General features: G+C 48.1%; 1 protein-coding gene across 7 annotated transcripts in view; it reads left to right on the top strand.

Moving 5' to 3' along the window:
* gapvd1 (GTPase activating protein and VPS9 domains 1) overlaps window positions 1-11,694 on the top strand; it is a 59,297-nt gene continuing 47,603 nt past the window's right edge. For 6 of the 7 annotated variants that reach the window (XM_064354409.1, XM_064354408.1, XM_064354407.1 and 3 more), the window contains exon 1: window positions 1-167. The gene's annotated coding sequence lies outside the window, so the exon portion shown is untranslated. Of the gene's footprint in view, window positions 172-11,694 lie in introns of all 7 variants that reach the window. The other variant, XM_064354404.1, reaches the window with a different exon arrangement.

Raw genomic sequence — 11,694 nt, 5'->3', positions numbered from 1 at the left:
AGCTAGCGTTGCTGGGACGGGATAGGTTTGCAAAAGGGAGGTAGCTAGCTCGCTAACAAGACTGGTGGGAAAAGCTGTGAAAATACTCGCTTAGCTAGCTCGCTAGCTATAATATAAACACGAACAACAAAACGCAGCCAAGCAGACCCATTTCGGACGTGTATTCAGTAAGTAGGTATTTAACTGATCATTGACGGCATCTCGGTGTGGTTCAACGTTACTTTGCTGTAGCTATATTGGCTAGCTTTCTAGCTAATGGTAATGTGCACGTTTGCGATGCAAGCTAGCTGTTGGTCAGGATCGCTGTCATATGGTATGTGTAGCACTAGCAGCGAGTAAGCTAACAAGCTAGCTAGTTAGGCCTAGCCCAGTAGTGATTGTTACAGTGAAATGTTCACTCAGCGTGTTTGTGACACTGAAGTTGTTGACTAACGTTACGTTAGTGAAGATATCGTTCGCTAGCTGTGATTTTTGGAGTTACTTGTCGTTGATTATTTTGGAATAGAGTTAGTTTTGGTTGCCATTTTCAGTTTAACATTTCGTTTTGGTAGTTATCTATTGCGCTGCTGTGTTCAGCTACGGATTGCAGTGTTGGGGTAACGACCTAGGTACTAGCTAGCTAGATTGATTTAAACTATCTAGCTAGCTCGTTATGACAAATCCAAGCAAGCACAATTGCCAGAAATGGTTAACATTAGCTGCGATTTTAACCATTGAAAACGGCTAGCTAACTTGTCAGATTACAGTTAGGGTATGGTAACATTAGTTGGTTAGCTCGCTAGCTGCATGTTGTTTCACTGGTTTAGCTGGCAAGTCTGTCATATTTGGGTTGTGTCGCATTCCCGATTCAGCAAACCTAGCTAGTCTAAAGTAAAGTTAATGTTTGCGCAACCCGGGATTGTGATGGTCACTATCACTGCTTCATACCCACAAAATAATATCATAACGTTAGTCGTTCAGTCCCGCAAAAATTCCCTGCTTTTGGTGAATGTCAGTTTTTAGTATTAGAAAGGAGGGATGTTTAGACCAATAGCTTGCTGCCTATAGCTAGCTAGCAAAATGCCACTTACAGCTAGAGCGACGCTAAGTTATGTTGTTAACCGTCCTTAGCTAGCTTAAGTGAATAGCATGACAAACCTGACAGCCTTGTCGAAGCACTGACACTAACTAGCGCTTCAGTTTATATTTTCATGTTTTTTTTGCCAACTAGTTTATTTAACATTTTTTTGCGTGATATTAACATGTTAAAGTAAATGTTATTCATTATTTGGCTGGTAGCTATCCAACGGTAGTTGGACTAAAAACCTGTGTCTGATGCACCTGAGAATGGGAGTGGTCGTTCGTTAGCCATTCCATGAAGTTTGATTGTTGCTGGCTGTACCGCACAAAGTGAAAAGAGCACTGGCTTACGACAAGTGACCCTAGTATAGTTAAAACGACACTTCTGCGATCAGTTATTTCAAGGCAACACGTGCATGCTAACTTTGTAAATTAATTGCTTACAGACGTGGACGTTGGCTTTCTGTGGCGTCCTATTGTCAATAATATTTTGCTGAAACGTGGTGGTTTGACGTTATGGGTGATTTTTGTTCTGTAACTAGAATTCGCTATATCGCCTAGGCTGCTGATGTGCACAGCAGTAAGACTTTAGAGACTGCAAACTATCTCAGGACACAAGTATAAACACATATTTTGTGATTTACGCTCGCATTTAACATGAACGCTCTTTGTAGTAATTCCACCCTGCTCCGACACCCCGCCCACACCCACCCTCAAACTCACACAAACACAGGCACATTCAAATTATCTCAGAATGATTTATGGGTATATGCACTTTTGTTGATAGCTGTCATAGCCATCAGACACAGGGGTGGGTGTGAACAGAACAATCCCGGTGGTAGATCTGGAGTTGCCGTGTCTTGCATACAGAGTACCAACAGCTCAGGCTTCTTGGCTGTTCAAGGGTGATGTGGGGGCAGGCTGGTGCTGATGCCAACATACTGAAAATTGGGCCTGGGTGATGGGGTGGTGGGGGGGGGGTGTTTGTTTTGGGAGCTACAAAGAGGGGGTGCTGGGGAAGGTCAGCTGGAGTCTTTTGGCTTACATACCCCGGTGTCCTCTCTCTCGGCAAAGCCTGCCAAATCCCACGCCACGCTTGTTGTTCTCTTTCCAGACAGCTGCTAGGCTAGCATGGGCAGGGGAGCAGCCCCCTGTTATCACCTGTTTCTCCCCTATTCTTTCTCTGACAAACCGAAAAGATGAAAATCTGATTTTGAGTCCCTGCCACGTCTCAGGGATTATAAGAGGCACGAGCCCACAGTCATAGTCATTGCGCCTTGTGGGGAGGGGGGGGGGGGGGTGCGGGCTCAGAGGAACAACAAGAAGACCAGTCACTCATATCAATATGCTGAACCTTGAGAGGTCATTGCTCGTAGGAGCTCATCTTGTGCTCTGCACTGTGAGGACAGGGCCACGGCAAGCTGTCACAGAACAGCTAATCTCTCATTGATAAAATTAGAAACCCAACCAACTTTAGAACTACTGTACTTCTCTCCCTGGCATGGTGTACTGATTGAACTCCCATGACTGGTAATAGTGAGGAAATTAAGTCTGTTAAAAATAAAGTTAAGAAATGACACAAAGGTGACAGCAAAGGCTTTTAACATTATTGTGAATGCTATTATTAATAAGTTGTTCTCTGTTTGGTGAAGAGATGTCATTGCATCCAGGACTGTTCACGTATGTACGATTTTACAAGCTGTCTGCTAAAATTTTTGGATATTCATTGAAGTGACCCAGGTTAGACCCTTAGTTCAAGTGTACAGCGCTACAATTCCACCTGTTTCAAGCTGACTGCTTTCTTTTTAAAAGTCGTGTTCTCTCATCGCCGCTCCATGGTTCTGTGTGGATGTTTTTGCTTTAACCCCTTAATGTGTAAGATCAGAAACTGGACATTCTAATGCGGATGTAACGATCACTACTGGTAATCGAATTCAGTGGAGTTCTAGAACACTGACTCGGAATTTTGAAGAAAAAAGAAACATCACAAAAAACCTCCTCTTCAGGTGGTTAAGTAGCATCCTGCTTATGTTCTAGTGCTCTGCGGTTTGAGCGGGTGACCCTCCAGCAGGAGCAGTGCAGTGCCGCTGTGTTGTTCAGCATTGCACAGTAGAGGCGTGGCACTGGATGCGGGTGGAGGACAGCGGGTGGAGAGAAGAGCGGGCCTTGCGGGGCTGAGCCAGCGCCGCGGATGTGTTGCCATGGCGATGGGGCAGGGAGACGGGGAGGAGTGGGGGGGTGGGGGGGGTTAGGGGGGGTGGACACTGGGGACCGGGACAGTCGCGCATTGTTCCGCCGGCGCTCCAGAGATGCTCTGCGGCTCTCTCTCTCGTCCCCCGTGCCCGCTCTGTGACTGCAGGGGCCACGCCCCGGAGCAGCTTGGCCTTACTTCTCCCCGACTTCCAGCCCCGCCCTCGGCGCCGCGGCTACCTCTCCTCTTCACCACGTGTGTGTGCGCGCACATATGTGTGCGCGTGTAATGCTGTGTGCGTGTGAGGATATTGCAGCTTTCTGCACACTGTGTGCGTGTGTGCGTGCATACGCTTGTGTATAGGTGTGTGTGTGTGTGTTTGTATGCGGCGTGTATGCAGGTGCAATGCTGTGTGCGTGTGAGGGAATTGCAGCTTTCTGCACCCTGAGTGTGTACGTGCAATCATACGTGTGTGCGTGTGTGGGTGTATGTGTGTGATTATGTCTGTGTGTACCATGCACCACTCTCTATAGATTTGCTGGTCTGGTCTTGTGTCCTCTGCCTGCCCAGATAGATCAGCCTGTCTGGTGGTTTTATTTGCTATGTGGTACGCACTGTCCTTAGACAGCACTTTAACAAGCACACGGCTGCCGCTTCCTCCCGCGAAGGCGGGGGGGGGGGGGGGGGGGTGTTACGTGGGACAAGCCGGCTTTGTTTCACCAGGTTCACGAGCAGGAAGCGGGATGCTCGGAGAGGACACGGCAGACAGGATGCTCCATGATCATGGAGAGAGAGAGAGAGAGGGTGAAATGCGCTCGTTTGACCAGGCTTTCCTGGCAGGAGTCGCATCCACGAAACGAGAGGGAAATAAAGATGTTTTTCCGGACGCGCCGATGACCGCCGGGTGAGGGAGGATGTGCCCTGTGCCACTTGTCCCTGTTTTTGCGGTTGATTTAGCATTCCTGCTAATCTCCTTTGTCTCTCCTCCCCCTTCCACCTCTAAAGCGTTTGCCAGCCCTCCTGCTCCCCACCTCCTCCCAGTTTTCAGGAAAACACATTTGCATGCACGGGTCATTATTTTAGAGGCAGTTCTATAAACCGGGGTCTGTTTGCTGTTGATTCTCATTATTCAGTCGGTTTTTTTCCCTATACCTTTTCAGACATTTCTCTCCTCAATTTGCATATTACTTTTTGTTCTGCCATTATTTATGGCCTCGAATGCCAGAGGTGCACACCACAGTAAAATGTTTCTGTGAGTAAGTTTTGATGGGTTTGTTTAAATGAACACTTTTCAAAGGGAAATTCAGGAGAGTGGGGGTTGGTCGACAGGGCATGGAATAGGGTGACTTTCAAAGCCTTTCTCATGGACGAAACACTGATCATGAGGTTCTGCGCGACATTCGAACATTTCCAGATTGCGTGTGCAGCTACACATGCCTTCACAGTCGAGGAACCTCAACCCTCAACCAAACGCAACCTGGGGCAATATGGCAACACTGTACTCAAAACACGTGGAGTTTCCAGGGTAGCATTGAGCATGTTGGAAGATGTTGGCAGAGAACTAGCAAGCAATGCCTTCCCCTCCTGCTCTTTTTGAGAACTTCCCTTACAGTCCATTACTGTAAGTCACAGATGAAGGCTGATGCTAACAGAGATGTTTTCAATAATATTTTATTTTTTCCTGGTGATGAGGAGCACATTTTTAGCCCCTTTTCCATTGCACAAAACAGTTCAGGAACCATCTGTACCCAGGAATATCTGGAACCTCAGGAGTTTCCAGAATGCTTCCTGGTTTCTGTTTCCACTGTAATGAGAATTTGGGAGGAAATGCCAAATAAAAGAAAGTAGTGGTTTTACATTGTCTAACCTTCCCTTAATCAGCGGTAGGTTCTGGCTTTCCCATACCCAGAACATGTTATGGGGAGTTTTGCCTCTGGCAGGGAACTTGAGTAGGCCCTTTCATGATGACCTCAACTGTACCTAATTGGATGAGAGAGACCTCATCAGTCTAAAATGCCCTCAAATCTAATCGATCTGTGAAAACAGATTTAAGAGCATCTTAAATCTAAGATTATAATCAATGATTATGTTTCTGTGGCTGACAAAGGCTTTGAGAGCAGGGAACCAAAACTCAGTCTGGCAGCGGCTGCTGTACCAGAAATGTGCCTCGTTGGATCTGTGGATTACTTTCCCGACGGAGAGGGGGGCAGAGGGCAGCTTCTGGAGGATACCATCTACGTGCTGAAACACTGTCAGCACTAAATCACTGCCGCGAGTGAATTGTTTTCCCAAGTCATCAGATACACCCCCCACTGCGCACGGACGGATTTAGGCTTTTATGGACATCCGATGGTTTCTATGGGCCTAGAAGAGGTGGGAACGTGGAGACATCAAGTAAATGATTAAGTGCTTATTGAAGGAAGCCTTGAGCACCTGGACCTGAAAGTTTCCCAGTGCTAAGTCTGTGGATGAGGTGGAGGTTCTACCATTAGAATACGATTGTCTTAAAGGAGATCTACCTCTTTCAGGAGGTCTACAGCAATGCTAAGTCTGTACATCTGGCCACCCAGTCCCTCTCATTCCCTGCCCACTGTGATTACCCAGGATGTCACTGCAAAACAGACTTCTCACTAGACCTCCTCGGTTAAATAGTTTACAATAAGTGAAATATTGCTATTGTTTTTCTTGATGGATCTTTATTTAGCAGCCGTCCCTAATCAGGGTGACAGCTTTGGCATTTGCGCAGGCTTTAACTTCATATTAATCAGCAGGATATGACAGAAGCTGTTCAGTTGCTGGAAGCTCCTTGTTTTAAGTGTACGGTAGCAGTGCTATTTTGAGTCTGCCTGTCCTCCTGTTACTCTTAGTATAGAGCTCTGCAAGTTGTCGTCATGCGTGATGCGTTTTGAGCCGAGCGCCATTATTGGAGGATAAACCCGCCTAAGTGCGTCATTCTAAATCGCAAGTGTTGTACCCATCTCATTCTTGGCTGTTTTTTTTTCCTGATCTATTACCCCATTAATTAGATGTGTACTAATTACCAGCTGTTAATTTACCTGAACTTATTAGCTGGCTACTAACGCAGGTAACACTGATATCAAACTAACAACTGAGATGGAGTTAAACAAGTCAGTTTTTTACAGAACCGTTAAGGTCCTTGCCTGGATCATCTAGTCCCTGAATCGCTGTGTGTGCATTTAAATTTTGCATGTGAAATATTGCACACATGCAAAATTTTGCACGGGGTGCCTTCCGAACCTCAATTTTACGTCATTTTAGGCAGTTATTGCCAGTGCCAGTGCCTGCTAGTTAAGCAGAGTGTACAGAAGCCTGGAATGCTGGCTAACGTGAGCCCGTTTTAGAGATATAGCCTACATATTTAACTAGACAGGAAACATTTTATGGGTGTACAGTTTGTAAGGATTCGTATTGTTTATAGAATGTATCTTATCAATATAAATAATTATTTTGCACTTGGATGAAGTTAGATATAGTTTTCTCTTTCTTCCTTTTCTTGTAATCTTATTTTTGCCCAGCGTTTTTCTCTCTGGCTCTCTCCTCTCATAAATCTGGCGTAGCCTACCCCCGATCATCCTCCAAACGTGGCGGCCTTGTCCCTGTTGCCATACCAACCGACCGTACTTCCCGAGCGCTGTCGCGGGGCACCACCTCTGCTCTGCCCGCTCGGCGTGTTCTGCACCCCTGCGTGATCTTCGGCGCGCAGATTCACGCCTGTGGGGGTGAGACAGCTGTCCGTTCGTCATCTGCTGTGGGCCCGCTCGAGAGAGAGGGGAAGTCCGAATGGGAACTGGTCCCGGGACCCTTTTTAGAAACACAGTGGCTATTATTATTCCAGCAGCTAAAATTGGCGGGTTGTTGCTTTCTGGCCAGCGTGCGTTGAGTGGAAGGGGAAACGGAGGCATCAACTTTTATCTATTTATAGCTTCCAGAGCTGAGTGTGGGTGTAGTGAGTGTGGGTGTGCAACGCATGCATGCGTTTGTGCGTCCGTGCGTGTGACAGAACGCATGTGGTCAGATTCTGTTACATCCGTTTTAAGTACAGTCTTTGTCTTGTACTGTGACAGTGGGCCTGTGTCAAAGAGCAGAACTCAATAGCATTGAAGGTAGGCTAATCAGGACACGGGACAGAAATTTCTCATCTGAATCGCAGGGGTGGTACTGAATAAACTAAGCAAAATGAAGCTGGAAATGTTGGCTGTGCTTTGTGGGTGTTGCACAGAATCACTGATCCTTAAACGATCTGCATAAATGGCTGATCTTTAATCTGCTGCGTGGCCCATCCTATTCGCTGTTCCTGCGAAATCAGCCTGTGCAGCAACTATGAAGATCAGCAAATCTGCAAAGCGGTGAAAACTGGCCCTGTGTTTTTGGTCTATCTTCCATATTAACCATGTCCTCTGCGTTACGAACACCCTGGGCAGAAAGAAATGGGTTTCTTACCCTGATCATTAAACAGTTATTATCTTAATGCATCATCCGCTTAGTCATCTGATGCACCACCTGGGGTGTGGGGGGGGGTTGGGGGTGACATCATCGGTGTGGTCTTGAACATCCACAGCATCTCTCTTGCCTACTCTCAAACCACCCACTGCTACGTTTAATGGGCTTTAATGCTTTTTTTTGAACGCACGTTTGCTTTATAACTTTCATTTTGAGGTTATAACAAAAACAAATCATTTTTGAGGGAAAGTGGAATAAGTTATCGCTTAACTTCTTTTTTTCATTCATCGTCTTCTCTCATGTTTTGCAAATAGCCTACATTCCCCAGCTGAGCAACCAGTGTACACTCATCACTTTCCATGGAGAGATTTCTGGATGGCCCCTCAAACTTTGTCATCGATGATGTAGTCCTGAGTCAGCGCCAGAGGTAAATGCTTGCGGCTCTTGGTGAACTGGCCACCGGGTCACGTCCTGTCCTCACGCGTCACTTCCTGGCTTCTCTGTCTCTTTCTCCTCTGCCCTGGCAGTTTCACTTCCTATTTCCTTCCCCCCCCCACTGCTCAGTATTCCTGGGCTACTCGCTCTTCATTGGTCCTTCTTCCTTTGGCACGATGCACCCAGTGACTAAAACGAGCTCTCCTGGTTTGGACCTGGACCGTATGCGTGCACCTGTCTCTGTGCTTCGATCAGTCAGTCCGGCGTGGATTTGTGTGCACGCCCAGGAAATGTATCGGGCTTAGCGGATTAGTTTTTTGGCCGCAGCTGAAGGAGGGCACCCTTGTGTGGAAAAGATATTGAATGACCGCCTGGCTTTCGAAGCCGACGGCAGTTCCATGCTTTGCCACTCAGTTGCTAAAAGGCCTTCAGAATAGTCACGGCCCCTGGCGGGAACTTTGCTGGAGTCATGTTTTTTTTTTTTTGTGTGTGGTTCTGTTGACTTAGGAATTTGTTTCCTTGATTCTCGCCTGGGTCACGCAGACAGACGGCAGCAGGGACCCGGGTCTTTCTTCGCTGTGCGGTTGTGTGTGCGGTTGTGGTGTGGGGGGGGGGGAGAGAGGACTTCCTGACTGAGAAGCCCTGGGGTCACTGCATTCGTTTCCCCGCTCTCTCTAAATCCCTCTGGCCGAGCGCTGCCTGAACACCTCCTGGAACATCGTGTCCCTACAGCGGCGTTTTGCGTTCCCCCCCCCCCCCAAATCCCCCCAGGAGTCCCACAGGGAGAACAGGCGGAGTCTGGAGGACAGAAGCCCCCGATGTCTTTCGAGTGCAGAGACCGGCCCGTAATGAGGTTACGCAGCGGGACGCGGTGCTGAGGTTGGCGTGAGCATGTCGCAGTAACGCGGCAAATTCCATTACGGGCCGCGGCCAGCCGCGTTGCCGCCGCGCCGCCGCTGCACTTTCCTGGGGTTGGGGAAGGGGATGTGTTCGGTCTCTTCTCAAAGACTGCATTTTGAGCGTCTGCATCCCTCTCTCTCTCTCTCTCTCTCTCTCTCTCTCTTTCTCCATTTCCCTCCCTCTCTCCTTCTCTCCCTCTGTGGGCTCGTCAGTGCCGCTGAATTTCTGGGCTGTTTTTCTGGTCGGCAGCCACCTACAAAGACCCTTTTGTGTCAAGGAATGCTTCAGGAAATCATTCAAATTTTATGCGCTCTCTCTGGTCGGTGTGTGCGAGGGAGACTAATGTGATTTGCATATCTCAGCCTCTCGCTGCTCCTGATCTTAGCAGATGCTGGTGAGGACAGGGAGGGGGGTCCTATTGTTTCGGGGTGGGGGGGGGTGGGGGTCCGCCTCGTCTGAGCCGCGTTGCGTCTCTCCGCCGTGCGGTCCAGCTGCCGGGGGCGGCGGCGTCGTCTGCCCCTCTCCCTTTTCGTCTGCCTCTCGGTTTGTTTTTGTTTGCTCTTATTAACATGACAAACGCGCGTTCGTTTTGCCCGAACCGCGTTGCCTACACAAACAAACGGAGCAGCAATAACGCAAGAGTACAATAGATGTAAAGTACAATTACAGTGAAAGCAATCTCTCTCTCTGCCCCCCCCCCCCTCTTCCCTTTCCTTCCCTTCCCTTCTCTTCCTCTCTCTGCTGACGACCGAAGCTCGTTAAACGCGGGCGACACTGGCGCTTTTCATAGCCGCGCGAGTTCGTCCGCCAGCGGTCTTGGCACTCTGGCCGTTCCCCCGAGGACACGGCCGCCTTCTTCGCGTTCGTCTTTAACCGCTTGTGTCTCCGTTTCAGCTTTTGCACCCCTTCCGCTTACGTTTACGCGTGTTTCTGATCATCGTCAGCCGTTACTGCGTAGCGTATTTATTTTTATTAACTATTTTACAGTGTGACAGTACTACCAATGGCACGCATGGAAAAAAAACAGACTTGTTTTGATTGAAGCCAGAAAGTTTTTGCGAGCGCTGCTTCAGCCTAGGCAGCCTCTCATGCTGTCGAGATTATGATTAAAATCCCACGATCACAGCCCTGCTAATAACTCTTCCCAACTGCACATGTTTTGAAGCCTAACTTGGTCCAGACTTTGACCCAGTCTAGTTACTGAATTGGCATTTACATTGTCATATACAACCAATTTTAAAATGGATGGGTGGGTGGGGGGGGGGGGGGGTGTAAAATACATATTTTTTGTTTTCAAAAGCATTTTATCAGTTATTTGTTAATTTATTTCTTTGCTTGTAATTTTCTACAGGCAGACTGACTATGCACTTACAAAACTGAATGATAACTGTATGAAAAATGAATAAAAAACAACGACAGAAATAAATGTCGTTATTAAGAGATTTCATGCTTTTATTTTAAGCCGTCTTGACTCATTTTGCTCCGGGCCGAGTTCTACTCAGCGTGTCTTAGGCCTAATGCTTACGATAATATTGGTGCTTTATATAGTGTGTGACATCCTTAAGAAATGACTTCAGGGTCGTTTGATTAGTTCCTCTTCATTTTTATTCATTCCATGACTTTAACAGGAAAACGTTGCTGCCGGAATGTTTTTTTTTAGGCAGTCTGATGAACCTAAGTGTGGAAATTCCATTGGAATTGGTTTGGAAAGCCCTGCGCTCTCACCTGGCTGATAGCCTGATCGCAGTGGCGTTCCGTAAGTGCCTCTTGTTGAGGGAGGTCACAAGGCCAGACTGTGGCCGAGAGGAGCCGACACTACGTGTTCATTTTTCCTGCTGTGACGGATTGTACAGAATCAGGCCGTGAATCAGGGAGGCCTATTTTTTCCACAACTTTCGAAAGTGACACTTTTCCTGCTGTGTCTGTTATCAAAATGCAAATCTCTCTCTTATTTTTCCTTTTCCTCTTATTGTCCTTATTTGGAATGGCCAATCGTGTGGCATCGCTTCTTATCACACCACAGTCTCCGGGCGGTGTTTGCACAGACGTGAGTCTGAGGGAGACTCTTCACGCTCTCCTCGGCCGACGGACCGCGGTCCTGACCGGTGCCGATTATCGCTGCCAACGGCCGTCGAGGCGCTATAATCCCGGCCTCCCGAGTCCCCCTCCCCTTCCCTTGGCGACGGCAGCGCCAGCAGCGCGCTGCCCTCTGGGGCGTACCAAACCGCGGGGCACTAGATCAGTGCCAGCCTCCTGAAAATGCAAATAGGCTGCCTCTTTATCATTTGTATAAATGTGCACAGAGACGACAAACCCGCTTTTGAATTTGTAAACTGGGCGACATGAAAAGAAGCTGCACGAATTTCGGGCGTTGTGCGCCCGGCTCGAGGGCAGAGGACCGATCTGAGTTTCTCACGTTCGCGTGTGAAGTTCGCGGGCGATTGCGTTTGCGGCGGCGTGGGTACGGGGCGTACGCGTCGAGCGCGCTCTCGGGTTTCATCCTCAGAACGCGCTCAAGAATAAATAAACCAAAAGCCTCTCTTCCTTCTTCTCTCTATTATACCGTCTATTAAGTGAAATTCAATTCAGCTCGGTCGATTGGTGCTCTGTTGGCACGGCGAACCGCAGCAGTCTTCCTGCTGTAGTCG

The sequence above is a fragment of the Anguilla rostrata genome, chromosome 10 (genome assembly GCF_018555375.3).
Source record: "Anguilla rostrata isolate EN2019 chromosome 10, ASM1855537v3, whole genome shotgun sequence".
Taxonomy (NCBI): Eukaryota; Metazoa; Chordata; class Actinopteri; order Anguilliformes; family Anguillidae; genus Anguilla; species Anguilla rostrata.
The sequence above is the reverse complement of the archived record's forward strand: the minus strand, read 5'-3'. Positions and strand labels throughout refer to the sequence as shown.